Genomic DNA, 15,893 nt, shown 5'->3' on the forward strand with positions numbered 1-15,893 from the left:
GAGGAGGAAGTCCGCGCGGGCGGGGGAGGGGGCAGGGGGCTGTCTGCGGCGGGCGGTGCCAGCGGCGGGCGCGGCCCCAGCCCGGGCAGCTTGGCCGGCAGGGAGAGGGTTAACGCACGGCCTCTATGATAATGAGCTGCATGGTAATATAGGGAGGCCGGCGCTGAGGGCTCTGCTGCCGCCGCCGCCGCCGCCGCCGCCGCCGCCGCCGCCGCGGGAGCTAGAGCTGCCGGGCGGAGCAGCCTCCGCGCCAGACTGGAGCGGGAGGCGGCGGAGCGCAGTTGCTGGGAATTTTTCAGCCGAGAGGGCGAGCGATCCAGCGCGAGACCCCGCGAGCCCGGGAGCGGTAGGGAGCGCGAGCGCCCCAGCGAGCGGAGCAAACCTCGAAATAATCTAGAAAGCCAGGTTCCCGGAGGAAATGGGACTGTGAACCAACCGGGGAGCAAGAAGGGAAGGAAACGCCGGGATTGCTGATGTCAGAGGAGCCCGGAAAGTCGCGCTGGAAAAATCTGAAGACAGCCGGGGATCTGCTTCTTCCCCAGGAGAGACACCGCCAGCCACCCCCACACGCCCCCTCGGCGCCTCGGGGTGCCTCACGCGAACCGGCTCTAGCGCCCGGCGGGGCTGCTGCGGGGCGACGGAGGACAGAGGGGCGCGCGGACCGGAGACCGAGGGGCCACTTCAGGAATACAGATAAGTGGCTGGTGGCTTGACGTGGATTTTAATGAATTTGGACTCCTGGTGGATTTGGCCGTCTCTGTGATTCCGAGCTGCGGGCAGGGAGAGGGGCACGCGCCGCCCTCGGCAGCCGGCGGCCCAGGCGGACCAAGCAGGGACGGAAGGACAGACCGACGTCGCTGAGCTGGGTAAGCAGCGGCTGGGCCGGGCGCTCCGAGTAGGCAGCGCCCTCCACCCTCTCCCCAAACGCGCGCACACCCGCCGCGGTTTCTCCCGCGCCCGCTTCTTTGGGGTCCCACCCCGAGCACCCGGGCTCGGCTGCTGCGGGAGAGTCCCCGAGCGGGCTCGGTCACTTTCGCTGGCCGGAAAGCGGCGTGCGCGCGAGTGCCGGTGGACTCGCAGCCGCTGCCTCCCACCGCGGGCTTCACGGCTGGCCACCGGCTTCCCAGCACTGGCTGCGGGCGGCGACAGCGCTCCGTTGCGCGCTCCATCGCGCACCTGCCGGCACTCTGCGGCTTGGGGGAGCATCTGGGCGGTGAGGCTGTCCCGAGAGCTGGAGCCCAGAGAGGGCCTCGGTAGCACGACAAGACAGCCCAAGGCCACTGTGGCCAGCCATCGATTTGGGGGCGTTCACTCCGATGCTGGAGTCCCTGGTGGCCGCTAGCTGTTCCTTCAGATCAGGGGACTTGGGATCAGGGGAAAGGGAATGCATCATTTGCGCGGGTTCCGGAAGGCTCTGAAAGCAATTCCAAGGCACTGAATAAGGATAAGTGTTCCGCGTCCCTCCACCACTATCAGCACTGTGGTGTAGTGCCCTACTTGGAACCCAGTCCTCTGGTGGGAGCAACACTTGATGTGTTGGGGGTTGAAGTGGGAGTTTGCCCAGGGTCCCAGTGGCAACCCGGCAACCTGTGTGTGAATATTTCCCTCCGTCTTGTCTCACCCTACTAGTCATAAAGGTATCTTAGAAAATTCTAGCCCCATTTGTTTATCCCACAGGTAGTCTTTGTAAATGTTAATCATGGGTTAGTTGGCCAAGAGAGAGTCACCAGAAACTGCCATTCTAGGCCCCAGAAATGTCCACCTGTTTGGCATGACCCTTGCCCTAGGAGAAGCAACCCCACTATAGCTCAGGTCAGATCCTGATAGACATAATGGGAGAGAAGAAGCTAAGTAATAGATTTGGGATTCTAGGTTAGTTTCAGGTCTAGAAATGAAAGCCCCGTGAAATGGGCAATGGAAATATATATAATCAGGTCTCCTGTAAAATCCAAGATCCTAGGGAATCGTGACACACCAGCCATGAGTGTGCAAGAGCCTTAAAGGCAGGATGATTTCAGGGAGTAGAGCTGCCTACAGTAGCTCCAGACAGTGGCATGGGGGTCCATCCGCTGGAGAAACCCACATTTGGGGCATATCCATCCCTTCCTGTTGATGAGTGCAGTGAACCAGGTTTACCAAGATGAGTATATGGGACGGGCTGGGCTGGATTTTGGAACAGGAGTCAGGTTCAGCCCTCCCACTTCCCACACAATAGCAGGCTCCTATCTTGCTCTGCTTCTTTCCCAGACCTTGAAACTTCACTCTCCCCTGGGCTGGCTTTGAATTCTGGAGCCTTCAACTGAGCAACAGAGTCCTCAGTCCTCTCAAGAGCTAGCTCTGGCTGGAGGAATTCAGCTATTCCTAATTGAAATGCACAGCTTCTGTGTGGGTCACCCCAGAAAGCTCCTGAAGTTGCTCTCTGTCCTCTCCCCTCTGACCTCCAGGCAAGAAGAGAGAAGAATTCATTAACTTCCCCCTCTCCTCACAGAGCACCATTTGAACTAATTACCTCTGATCTCTCCTAGGTGGGAGGTTAAGGAGAGAGGGTAGGGAACCAAGGAAAGAGAGCGGAATCTGTCAGAGTACCCTTTCCAGGTTGTTTTTTCTCTCCCCATTTTCCAACTGGCTTCACTGCCTCTCACCTTCAAGTCCCACCCCTATCCAATCCTAGAATTTGCCCCTGCTGCCATCAACCCTCTCTCCCATCACTGATTGTCTTTAGGGACCTGATGAGAAAGGGAGAGCAGTGCAGACTGCCATCTATGCTCCCTCATTCTCTTCAGCAAATTGTATTGGGTTGGGGGCAAACTGGCTTGCAAAGTAGTTAAATGGAAATGGCATCTTGAGCAATGTGCAGTTGCTGCTGAGGAGCAGTCGGACCCATAGTGGTAAAAGACCAGAAAGTCTCCGCTGCTCCTGGGACCACAAGTCTCCTGGACCACAGGATGATCCTCAGAGGGGTGCCTCCCAGTCTAGAGCCAAGAAGGAGGATTGGTTGGCCTTTCAGCCTATGTCTAGGTAAAGAGCAAATAAATAATATCATCTTACCATCACCCAAAACTGTGTTATTCCAAGACTGGTGAACCCCTGTCAGAGCTGGCCTAAATTCCTCCCTCTCTCTCCAAAGTGCCAAGGAACATTCACCCTCCAACTCTCTTGACCATCAAAAGCTGCAGATGTGGTGAATGTAAAAGTTCACCATCTGTTTTGCAGGAGTCTGTGCTCAAAATGAGGTTAGAAAGAAAACCCAGCAAGAACAGCCTCTTCTCTACTAGGTCCCTTTCCCATTTACAAATACTTCTGATTATTCAACTAATCTTTATTTCATGGGCATGTTACAAGAAAACACAGGAACAGGAGGGGAAACCAGTGACATGGTTAAATATACAAGGCAGCAGCTGGCAGCAGCCTAAAGTCACCAATTCAGGTACTATGAAATATTTCTGGTGCTGGAGTTGTCGCTATCTGGGATTTTTAAATAATTTCTGGCCTACCTTGTTCTCTATGATTGCCTCCCCAGCATATAGGGTTTGTGGGGGAGGCAATTCCTGTCTCCTGTAAACCCCCACCTCCAGCTGTCTTCCTGCATTGCCACACAGCTGTCCCCGCACACACAGACGGGACACAATATACTTCTGTCCATCATGGCAAATGGAGAGGCAAGGAGTGCTGAGCCAAGCCCCCACCCCCACCCCCCATTCTGATCATAAAGAGACTGGAGCATTGTGTTACAGTCTGTTAACTAGAAATAATTCAGGACCATCCATAGGGAAACTGCTAGGAACAAGCTTTGAGGTGCTGGAGTTTTACAGCTCATGTGCACGCCCCACCCCATCACTACCACCCTCACCCGGGGCAGTCTGTTATCAATTCATTCTATGTGAATATTCTATTTCTCCCCTTCACATATGCTCAGTTCAAACAATGATGAATGGAACTGATTCCCTTATGGGAAACAGTTTTTTCACTTAGTTACAAAGATTTCATGCCTGATTAAAGTAAATGAGGGGTAAGTGGGTGTCCTTTTTTTTTTTTTTTTCTCTCTCTCTCTCTCTCCTATTGGTCATTTCTAAAGGTGAGCCCTGTGGAGACAGAAAGAAAGGCAGTTCTTCCAGGGGTCAAACAGCTGGTCCCAAGGCACCCAGGAGGGATGACTGGTAGGAAAGGGTCACTCCCTTTCTCCTCTGCTTAGCCCCCAGGCTCTCAGCCCCACTCCCTGGCATTTGGGCATATGGAACCTCTTTATCTAGTTCCACACTGATCCATCTGGAATTGGAGGGCAGAAATAGAGGTGAGAAAGTTCTTTGTTGGGGAGCAGGGTCCCTACTGGGAAAGAATGGTAAGAGAGAAGAGGAAGGGAAGACAGGGAGTTAAAGAAAAGGCCTTGGGCCTGAGCCCTGTGGAAGTTTCCTGCTCCTGTACTTGGTTAACCATTAACCTCCTGCCCTGTCCTGGCCTTATCTCCCACTTGGGTGAAAGGATATCTCTAGGAAACCCACAGGACCAGCAGGTGCTCACCGCCACTACAGAGGGCCAGTTTCTGGCCCTTAACCACCCTTTTCTGTCTCTCTTGCTCTGCATCACTGCTCTTCCCAGCCCCTGCCACCTGTCCCTTCACCCAAGCATTGCCTGACGTTTGCATGGCAGGCTGCAGGTCAGAGACTGGGTAACAGGCAGAGTGGTGGGGAGAGCTGATCAAAGGGAGCCATCTGGTTTCACATAAGACCTCAAGGCAGGAGATCAGATATAGACAGCTTCCAAAATATAGATAAACCCATTAGGCCCAAGTTTGCTTGGGATCGGGGCAGGGCAGGGGAGGGGGGTAGAGGAGGGAGTTTTTGCCAAAGCTCCATTTACCTGCAGGAAAGCTCAATTCCAGACTGCTTCTCATTGGCTTCAGCTTAGGGGTCCTGATTTGGCCTCTGAAGTTGGACCATCGGATCTAAGAGGCTCCTACTGAAACATTCTCACTAGTCAGACCTGTCCTCCCGAACTTGCGAGAAAAGCAGCATGTGGACAGAAGATGCAGATCAAGATGCAAGCAGGAAGGCACACGTGGAAAGACAGATGTCAAGATGAAGACAAGGTCGCAGATAAACGTGAAGAGGCAGAGAGATGGAAAGGGAAGATAAAGAAGGAGAAACTGACAGTGTGCCAGGGCGGAGGGAGCTAAGATGTAACCCAGGGAGCAAGCAGGGGCCTGGGGGCAGGGAGGCAGCCATGAGGGGCAAGAGAAGCTCTTCTCAGTCCACCCAGGCAGGGGGAGGCTCTGGGCTCACAGGGAAGCCGAAGTAGCAGGTCATCTCCACTAGAGGGGACTCTTGAAAACCAGGCTTGGCTTGAAACAGTGGCTTTTGTGCTTTTTTTTAAGAGGAAAAAAAAATGGATGAGATAAATTAGAAACTCACAGCTGCCACTAGTTAGAGACCACAACTGGTCAGGTCCTGTGGCTACTGGCCCTCTGGGCCTCTGTCTGGTTGCAGGGCATGGGAAGGAGGGGCTGTGAGTGACTTGGAGAGGCCTGGCCTACTGGATGCCTGGGGTGGGCAGGTGACATATCCTCAAGGTGGCAGGCAGTACAAGTTGCTGACCCTAGCCAGGAGGCTCTTGCCTATCTCTATCAGCAAGAGTAGTTTTTGGCCCATTCCCAAGATGCCTTCACATGCCTTCCTTTCTCTGAACTCCCCAAATGCATATTTTTTTTTTTTTTTTTGGAAACAATCTCAGGTGGTGGCAAGGCTGCTCTGGAGGAGACTTTTTTTTTTTTAAGACCTTTCAGGAACTGAACGCATGTCAACGTTGTATCACGGATTTAATCTTTGTCTTTATGTTCTCCGTGGGAGTCTTTCTCTGAATTCAAATTCCCCCTTTCATTTCAGCAGAGGACAATATTGAGGAGAGAGAGAGCGCACAGAGTCCAGAGGCTTCTCTCATCTAAGAGATAATAACTGTCTAACAGAGAATGGGAAAATATTGAAGTTTGGGGATGGGCAGGGGGCCAGAGAACAGCATCTCTTCAGATCTGATACCATCCTCTGATATTTAATCTCGGTTTCCCTTTGGCTCAAATTTACCTAGGGTCAAGAGTGAAGGAAAGGGAGGGCGGAGAAAAGAAAGAAGAAAAACAAGATAAATGTATCATGTTATGAAAGTTTAATCCTGCTTTTCCTTGGCTAAAATTACTTTCAGGATGAGAGATAAAAGGCAATGGAGTTGCCCTTGGAAAGTTCAACCTGTCTTTCAGAAAGAAGAGGAGGAGGGGTCCTGGGGCTCAGAGTGAATAGCTGGTGAATGATTCTCTCCCCTCTGTGACCCCTCCAACAGACACACACACACACACACACACACACACACACACACACACACTGAAGCTTTAAGAGGATAGCAGGTTTAGAGGTGCCCCAGCACTTCTCAGTCCTCCCTGAGAATGGAGACTCCCAGGCTTCCTGGGTTTTGTATTTAAACACAACCTTATTTTCTTGTTTGCGGATGGAGAGATCAAAGGACAAGGGAGGGAGAAGCATGGCACATCTCCAACTATGCCTGCTGATTTGAATTGCTACACCAGTGGTCTTGCCCCTTTCTCTGAACCAAATAGAAAGTCACAGAAAGCGGGAATTGGAATCCATTTGAGTTTAAATAAATAGGGATCGATCACGTATGTAGTGCCAAGAATGTAGTAACTGTCAGCATAAGGATGAACAAGTCAAAGCTCTTCCGTTCAAGAAATGTGCAGAACGCTGGGGACAAAGGAGAGTGTCACCTAAGCCAAGTACCCCAACTGCCCTTAGTGAGAGGCAGAATACAGTAAGAAGCCTGGGACTGGAATTTCAGAGAAAGCAAAGGCTGACAGCCCCTCAAAGCTTTTACTCCATAGTAATGTAGATTTTCAGGAGAGAGACTGGGAGGTGCCTGAGAACTTCAGTTTCCTGTCAAGAGCAGATTCCAGCCTCTCAGGACTACTCCAACCCATTTTTCCCCTCATCCTCCTCTGTGAATTTTAAACTGACAGCACTGGATTTATTCTCTCTTGGTCAACATCCTAGAGCAAGATCTCCAAGGTGCACACTCTGCTGCCACAGTTTGCATGTTGCATTCTATGTAAATTGCATCCCTTTCCTGTGCCTCTGGAGCGGGCAGTGTGGATGCCAGTGTGGTTGGCCAGGAAATGTTATTACTCATCCCTATTCACCGGGCAGTGTCTGGAGTCCTGCTGTTACTCACCCACTGTTATCTGAAGAAGTTTATTGAAAGGGTAGGACCTGAGATAGAAAACTCAAACTTTACCCATCTAGAGAACCCTGACTAATACAACCCCTATACCTTGGCTGAGCGGGGGAAGACACTCCTTGGGAGTGTCGGCCATGTGTTTGCTCCCTGGAGAAGGACCCATCCTCTTTTTTAAAGTTTCTTTCCAGGAAGAAGACAGAGGAGAGCTAATGGAGGGAGGTTAAAAGGTGGCAGATTTCAACTGATGTTTAAAACATCCTCTAATCCCATAATGGGACAGAGTGCTCTCCCTGCACCACAGAGTGCTCAAATCAAGGCTTTGGGAACCCCAGGGAGGGTGTGGGGATGAGGACCCCTGCACTGCAATGCACAGAATCAGGGGAGGCCCAAGTTTCAAGAGGCCTGTGAAACTTCTGCAGTTCTACACTTTCAAGAATTATGGGGGTATGTGAAATGATCTTTCTGAAGAGAAGGAGTTTGTGACACAATTCCCAATATGAAGAACCATAGACTCCAGTCTCTAGATTCCAGTACCTCTCGGGCCTTCGTTCTCCTTATTCCCAGCTTCTGATTTGGTGGGACGGTGGAGATTCAGATGAAGAACTGCAACTCCAATGCCTCCTACCAGTCCCCAATGTAGACAACCCACTCTTAAAGTGAACGGGAACCTTCCAGGGACAATTCAGAATGTCCTGTGTGTTGCCATGGCCCTGTGACTATGGGCAAGTTGCTGAACCTCTCTGAGCGGGAAGCCAGGCCAAGGGCTTCTGCCTCTAAGGCAGAGAGGACAGAAGGTTCAGGAGGAGAGGAAGGAGTGTGTGGAAAGCCCTGCCTGTTTGGAGAAGCAGGAGGACCAACAGGCAGATAGAAGTGGCGAGAGGGGATGTTGCCGCTTTGAAGTGGTTTCCTGCCTTATAAAAGCGAAAGGCCTCGGCTGGGCTGGGTAAATATTACGTTGGCCTCTGACCTCCCACCTCCCCTGACTGCTCCCCTGGCTTCCCTTTTTTTTTTCCCTGAAGAAGAAACAAAAACACCTGAGAGAGAAGATCCTATGTTCTGAGCTTCACAGAGGAGGAGGTTTCCCTGCCTAGAAGGCTGACCGTCCACCCTCACCCCAACTGCCCAGACCTCCCTCCACTCCTGTGCATGCAACTCCACCTCATCGGTGCTTTCCTAAGGCCAGTGCCCCCTGAGGTTGATCAGGAAATGAGCAAAGTTCTAGTCTACTGTCCCACTGAGTGTGCCAAGGACCAGGTTTCCGAGTTTCAGAGACCTGAACTGCACGTGGAGCTGGGAAGCCACCCAGGCTGCTCACACAGGAGATTTGAGCCCTACCAGGAGGAGAGCGACAGATGGTCAGGAAGAGCCTGGTGTCAAAAGCAGGCTCCTAACACATAGGAACAAAGTGCCTGCCTTCACACATAAGCTCTGTCCTCTTCCTGAAGGATTTCTCACCTGTTGCCCAGTGGTGGCCTTCCATTTGCTCTCTGGTCACAGGGAGGAGATAAGAGAGCCACAGACACTCTGGCAGAATTGGCTCCTGCCTCTGACCCAGCACTTCAGTTTCTCCATCTGTACAATGGGAGTGAGCTTTTTCATGATTGCTTAAGTGCACTCGCTCATCTTTGCTTCTGGAGCCAGGAAGAGAAAAGAGTCTTACAGAGTTAGAAAAGTGACAGTTGCCACAAACATGAACAACTATTCTAAAATTTAGAGCAGACGAAAAGTCAAGCTTGCGTCGTATTTCTATTTTTCATCTTAGTGTCTCCCCCCCCCCCACTCCCTGAATTTATTTAGAATTTTCTGGGGAAAAAGAAATAAGATCTAATTCAAGAAAATTTGGGGACTAAAATATAAAGGGCTAAAGACTCAGTGAGGACTAGAGACAGAAGGAAGTCAGTGGTGACCTTGGCAATGAGGTCACAGGCAGGGTTCAAGGTCAGCACTGAGTCAGAGGGTTTAGAATTTAAATTCTGAATTTGCTCTGCTTAGGGTTTTAGTACCTTCAGCTCTAAGAGGTGAATGATACTGTCCTAGAACTGAGAAGTAGGCCTTGCTCTGAGAGTCACTGTCCCCCAGTCCTCCCACCACCACCACCCTGGGTCAGAGGAAGATCTCACGGGCCCTAGCTGCCTGGCTGCAATTGGGCTCATGCCTCCCATGCAGAAACAGCTTCTTGCAGGAGGGACAGGCATGGGGTAGACACAGCATGAAGAACATTAGCAGGAGCCCAGGCTGGACCCTGGGGCTTAGGAGTTGGATCCTCAACCAATGTGGATCATAGATCAGGACATAGCAGGATATCTTGGGAGGAACATCAGCTGTCTTGTGCCAGACCCAAACTCACCCATGGCCCTCCCAGCTGGAGCACAAAGGACCTTGTCCTTTATTGGCACTGCAGAGCCTGAGAAGGTGACTATGAGAGGCTAGAGCCCTGTGTATTTGACGGCACTAAGGGCCTGTTGCAGAAAATGGGGGTGATGTGGTGCCTTGATATTTTTTTTCCTAAATATTATTTTTCAAGCAATTTGAATTACAAATGAAACAAGCATTCTGTTTAGAATACTTGGGAAATGTCTCTGAGTATTTGATAGCAGCTTTTACCAAAACCCAAATAATAGATGTGAAACCCAAGTCTGAACTGGGTAAGTGGCTTGCCCTGGGTCACACAGCAGGGCATCATTCACTGCTCTCCAATGGCTAGGAGGTTTGTTTGCCCCTGCCCGTCCTGCACATTCTCTTGATCTGCCCATTTAGCCACTTGTTCTCCCCAGTTGCTTGCTCTCCCACCCGGTGCCCAGCGATTTCCTCCATCTTTCTGTTCCTTGAGTTTGGGCAAACAGCTCATGACGAAGCAGTCTTCCCCCAGAGAACCAGCCTCTCCTCTTCTCTGCCCATCTGCTGGCCTTTAGCACACACCCACTGCCCCTCCTGGGCAGTGGGCAGTGTGGTGAAGAAATGGCCCCCTCTCTTAAATAGCTGCAACCAGCTTTCCTCCATCCATAGCAAGCCTTGCTATTTGTACAGTCAATGGCTCTGGCAAGGCCAAGCCACCCCTCCCTCCCCAAGAGGCACTGTAGGCACTGTTTGTGTTTCGGTCTCTATAGACTCAGCATTCACAACTTGAAGAGGCTGAGACAATGACCCCAGCAGCTGCCTGCAGACTGTGCTGGCTGGGAGGCACAGAGGGCTCCCCAGTCTCACCAAGCTACGGGGAGGCGAGAGGCAGGGAGTATCAGGACAGCCAGGAAGTGAGCGCACCTGGGAGCTTTCCCAGGCAGCCATGGCTGACCCAGAGGGCACAAGGGGAGGGGGGCTGGAATCCAGAGGAGTGGTTCAGGCCACCTGACTGACTTCTATTCATGCTCCCAGCCTTGTTGGTGAAGATTTCCACCAACCGAGGTTTCTGGAACTCCGGAGGACAAAAGAGGGTCCTGGTCCGGAAGACATAGCCTTTTCTGGCTGGTGGCCAGGAAGGAACAAAATATTTATCCAAATAAAAAGAAAGAAAATGGAAAGCTTCACCAGGAAGCTATTCAAGTAGAAGAAAGGTGCATTACTTGCAAAGAGTCTGAAGTTGGTAGCCCTTGGTTTAATTTGATTAAACAAATGTTTATAGAATATCTACTGTGTACCAAGTGTGATGGGTGGGAAGTAAGTTACTGCCCTGGATCTGGACAAGCTGACATTGTGGCAAGTGAGAAAAAAGATGTGCTCATAAATCCTGGTCATACACATTCAAAATGGGTATTGAAGGAAAATAGAGGAGAGAGATGGGCCAGAGCCATCCAACCTGGAGGAGGTTGCCTGAGAAGGGAATGAGCTCTACATCATTTGGAGAATCCAAGCAGTAGTTGGAAGATGCATGTGGGAATTCAAATGGGAAGCAGAAAGTTGTAACAGGTGATTGCTGAGATCCCCACCCACCCCAATTCCTCTAATTATGCTTTCCCTCTTTTCTGCTCAGTAAATTTACTGGAGGAATAGAAGACCTCCAAAAAGTGGAGTTGAGTGTCAGGTTCATCCAAATAACCCACAGCTACTTTCTTTAATTCCAAAGTAAGCAAGGTTGGTTCTCACACCTTCGCCCCCATGGCTGCCCTCAGAGTGGGGTGCCGGGAAGGCTAGGTGGGATTAGTCCTGATCTCCCCTGGAGCCAGAATTCTCCTAATCATGTCAAAATTAGCACTCCCTCTACAAGCAGGGCCAGACCCACTGAACTGAGATTTGGTCAATTCTCTGCTTGCACAGCGCTAACTTCTAATCATTGTCATAAACAGGACTGAAGCAGCTGCTCACTCCAGTCTATTATCAGCTTGGTTGGAGACAGAGAAATTTAAATGACAGTAAGATGCTTAGCAAAGAAACGAGAAAGTCAGTGTTAAAAATAAAGAAAACAAGACAGCTTGTTTCATCGAAATAGAAGGGTTATTAAACAGCCCTGAATTAATCAGTGATCTGCCACGGTGGGGGATTGAGGAGCAGCCAGGCCAGGGCTGAGAGCTGGGAGAGGTGGGTGGGGGAGAGAAGCCTCAGGAAGGCATGTAGGAGCCACTGGCATCTGGGGCTGGCCGCAGGGACTGAGGTCTTTAGAAGGGAAGCTGTGAGGGGACTTGCTGCCCACAGATAAGGACAAATCGAGGAAGGGGGACTTTAGCACAGTAGTGTCACTCTGTAAAAATTGTGCTTCTGGATTCTTTCCATCTGCCACCACCTGGGCAGGCTCCTGGGACTATCGCTAGGCCTTAACCCTTGCCCAACCTTCTCACCAGCCAGCACTGAGCAGGAGCCAAGTGGCATTCAACAGCTCCCATTCCCTGGCCTTTTGCTCCCAAATTTCACAGGGGGTCTCCCAGAGCTTAACACTGAGTTGTGGCTTTTTATAGGCCCCCTCCATTCCCAAAGAGTGGTAACAGGATCCCCCCCAACCTCCGCCACTATGGGCACAGTACTGCCTACCTGGAAGCGAAGAGTGACCTCTGGAGTACATGGTATCTCCTTTGCGGTATCAGTTAGCTAGCCTGCAACTCCAGACAGCTGAGAAATAGGGTAACATGTTTGACTACTGGAGCCCTGAGGCCAAGGCCTCCTTCCTGATCCAGTCCCTTAACCAAAACATTTAACCTCAAATATACCTAAGTCTTCTCACCTATAAAATAGTGATGCTCAGGCCACTGCCACCCTCCAGGATTGCAGGAGGGGCATACGGAGGAGACCATATAGGTGACATTCTTAGGGAACGATTGGATCACTGTACAAAGAGAAAACAAAAAAAACATATCAGAAGACAGGTTTTCCTGAAGGGAGGGGGTGGGCATGGGAGGAGGTGGGCTTGCTCACCCCGTCTAGGGCTGTGGAGGGGAGGGCAGGCGGGTGGCCGCACATCTGTGCGCACATGTGCATCCATCCCGGTGTGTAACGTGCTGGATCTTGAGTCAATCATTGCAGGAGCATTTTCTTTGCTCTTTGACCTCGACATTCTTTCTCCTCAGCCAGCCCTCCCTCCCAGTCCCTCCTGGTTCCCTCCTGGCTGTTTACCCTTTTCCAGGCTGCTCTCTCACACCCCATTCATCATCCCGTGCCTGCTTCTCACTCGGGGAAGTTCTTTTCATCTCTGAGCCCAGGTCCTCCCGCCCAGCCCAGCCAGCCTGACATAGCCCCTGCTTCCCTTCAGCACATTCTTCTGCATGTCCCAGCCTCAGATAATTACGCCCTTCACATTCCCTCACAGGAGAGCTGAAGGGTCCTAGACATCCATCCCTCCGGTGCAGATAGAGCTTCAGGGGCCTCCAAAGTCTGTCTCCCCTGCTTCCTTGTCAAGGAGCTGAAGGTATTTAAGTGTTCCCCAAGCCCAGCCCATGTGCATCTCTGCACAGACGGAGCCCTGAAAGAGCCAGACCTCTGCCTGGAATTCCAACCACCCTCCGTTTCCATGTGTCCCTTTTATGCAGCTCTACCGCACGTCCCCTGCTGGGTGCGTGAGTGTGAACACACTTGCCACCTAAGAGAGGCTGCTTGACAGCTCAGGATCTGTTCTGCTGGAGCAGAAGCCTCAGACAAAGAGAGAAAAATAATAGGAACTGAAGATGGGAAGGATCCGGGTAGGACACAGTCCCCTTAGGATGCTTCCTCATGAAAAGGAGGTGAAGCTTCCATTCAGTGGCTGGCTACTGGCTCAGAAAAGCAGAGAAAGGAGATGTGGGGGGTGGAGATCTCCTCCTCCTCATGACCTGCTTCCCACCTTCCTCTTTCCTCCTTTGCTCCCTCCTTTCCTGACACAGGTGCCTGGACAAGTCAGCAAAACCAGCACAAGTGGTCCTTAAATCATTCAAAGTTCCTGAGGTGAGAGGGGAACCATCCATGAGGGCCGGGTCTCAGGAGCTAATTCCACTGCTCAACGATTGCCCTGCCTCAGAGCTGAAGCACAGCCCTCGAGATCTAGGTGGCCGCTCTTGTCAAGGAGTTGGTGCCCTTGTCTAGTGTTTCTCCAAAAACAGAAACAAGAGTAGCTGGTGTTTACTCAAAGCCCTAGAGTTGACGAAACAATTTCATGATCATCATCCCATTGAGTCTCACCACAACCCCACGAGGTGTCACTTTACAGCTGAGGAAAGTGAGGCTAAGTAACATGTGCAGGGTCACCCAACTAGTTAGTGGAAGAACAAGACTTGAGCCCAGGGCTGTCTCCAAAGGCCATGGTCTTTTATCTGCACCTGCTGCCTGGCAGCATGTACCAGAGTGAGTTTGACCTCCTTATGGACACATTTTAAACCTTCCTAGACAAGTCTCTCCCCACCTCACTCTGCTCTTGATCATTTTATCAATTCACCACTTACTAATATTATACACTTCTTATTTTATTAGATGGACTGTGGCTCTGGAGCTCTCTTGCCCACACTTTCTAGTAAAAGTCTGGATAGTGAATCCTTCCAAGACAAGTGGGATATTCCTGTTCTTCGTTTTCCCCCACTCCATCCACCTGGCCCGTGAACTTGATCTTCACCCAGTGGGTTCATGGTAAACAAGAGCCAGGATCCTTCCTGAAATGTTTTCTCCCTTCTCTGCTGCCTCTCAAAGATTTCGGATGACAAGTCTCTGGGCCAAGCATGTTAGTTCAAACCATTTCTTAGAGTAGATTAGCAGGGATGGTGTCAGCTGACAAAATCAAGAGAGTGCCCCTGTGTTCTCTCTCCACAATTCAGACTGAGTGAAAGTCTGGAGTGAAAGTGTCCGTGCCAGCATTGCACGGCACGCCAAGAAGCAGAAGGTACTATTCCTGTCCTCAAAGAGCCTCTCTCTCAATGAGAAGATCAGACATAGTCACATTAAAAAAAGAGAGACAGAGCATCAAGGCTGTGTGCAGTATGTCCTAATATCAAGAGTGTGCCGAACCAGCAGTTTTAAACTGACTTGAGAGAGAGAGCTTTGAAGGATGGGCAGGTTTGCATAGGCAAAGAAGAAAGTGGAGACCAGCATTCTAGGGAGAGGGCACTACAAAGGTGACACTGAGCCAGGTGTTTGGGGGACTCAGCAAACAAACCAGTTTGTTGAGAGTAGAATCCTTCTGGGAGAGTTGGGCACCAGAATGCAAGGGACTTGAACTCAGGTACTTGGGGTTCTGAACCGGTTTGGACAACACAGAAGGCATGGAAAGTATTTCCACAGGTGAATCCTGTCAAAGTGAGACAGGGGTGTTGAGGCAGAAGAAACAAAGCGGCCAGAGACATACATGGCGGAATGTCTGTCCTGGGTCTTACTTGCCAGTGGCTTTCAGCAGGATCCATAGCACAGGAAGGCCTGGATGGAATCATTTTTGGAGAGGCAATGCCAGGCATTTAGGGAGAGAGGCCACCCTTGTGAATTTGGGGGAACCCTAGCTTCTGGGAATGGACAGCACTAAGAAATGCACCTTGATCTTGCATCAATGGCCACTTTCCCTGACACGGAGTGGAAGCATCAGGAATGGAGAGTGCTCCTTGTCCCTGGAACTTGTCAGGGACTAGGCTGCAGGAAGCCACTGAGCACAGAAAGGAAGGGTGGTCTGCAAGAGAAAGCAGGAAGCACCTCACCTGGGTTCTCCTGGGTCTGTTAACATTTTTCTTCAAGAGGAAAAAGATGTGGACAGCTGTGGGTGGGGGAGGGGAGAAGGTGGGGTTTTAGGGTCAGCCCAGGGACCACCATTCAGATGAGTGCCTGGTGCTTCCTTGGGCTTTGCCCTCCCTGGTCCTTTGTTTCTCTTGTTCCCTCCCACTAGTGTGAATTGGAGCCATGTCATTATTCTTTGAAAACATTATGTTTAATGGCAACATAATATGCCATTATGTGGAGTAACTGTAATTTATTTAATCATTTGGTTGGGCACTTTTTAACCCGCTCTCCTGCCCCGTTTCAATCTTGAAGAGGCCCCAGCTCTCCCTTGTATAGTAAGGATGAGAGGAGAAGGCAGAAGATAGCTTTCCCAGGCTCCTTGAAAACATCATGTGAGATTTCTCTTGACGACAACGGCAGCTATCAAACCTCTTGCCACAAAAGAGCCACGGACCCCACCTGATAACTGATAACCACAGCTCCTGCCAGCCCCGACTCTAGCCCAGCTCCATTTCCAAAACACAGGATCAGCTCAGGATAGACGTCAATGGAACTGTAGAGCCTCAAGATGTGAC

General features: G+C 51.0%; 1 protein-coding gene across 1 annotated transcript in view; it reads left to right on the top strand.

The window, feature by feature from the left end:
* The first annotated feature begins 237 nt into the window (after positions 1-237).
* Positions 238-15,893, top strand: part of Plxna2 (plexin A2) — a 203,092-nt gene continuing 187,436 nt past the window's right edge. The window contains exon 1 of the mRNA XM_026387404.2: positions 238-866. The gene's annotated coding sequence lies outside the window, so the exon portion shown is untranslated. The remainder of the gene's footprint in view (positions 867-15,893) is intronic.

Source organism: Urocitellus parryii, chromosome 9 (genome assembly GCF_045843805.1).
Source record: "Urocitellus parryii isolate mUroPar1 chromosome 9, mUroPar1.hap1, whole genome shotgun sequence".
NCBI lineage: Eukaryota > Metazoa > Chordata > Mammalia > Rodentia > Sciuridae > Urocitellus > Urocitellus parryii.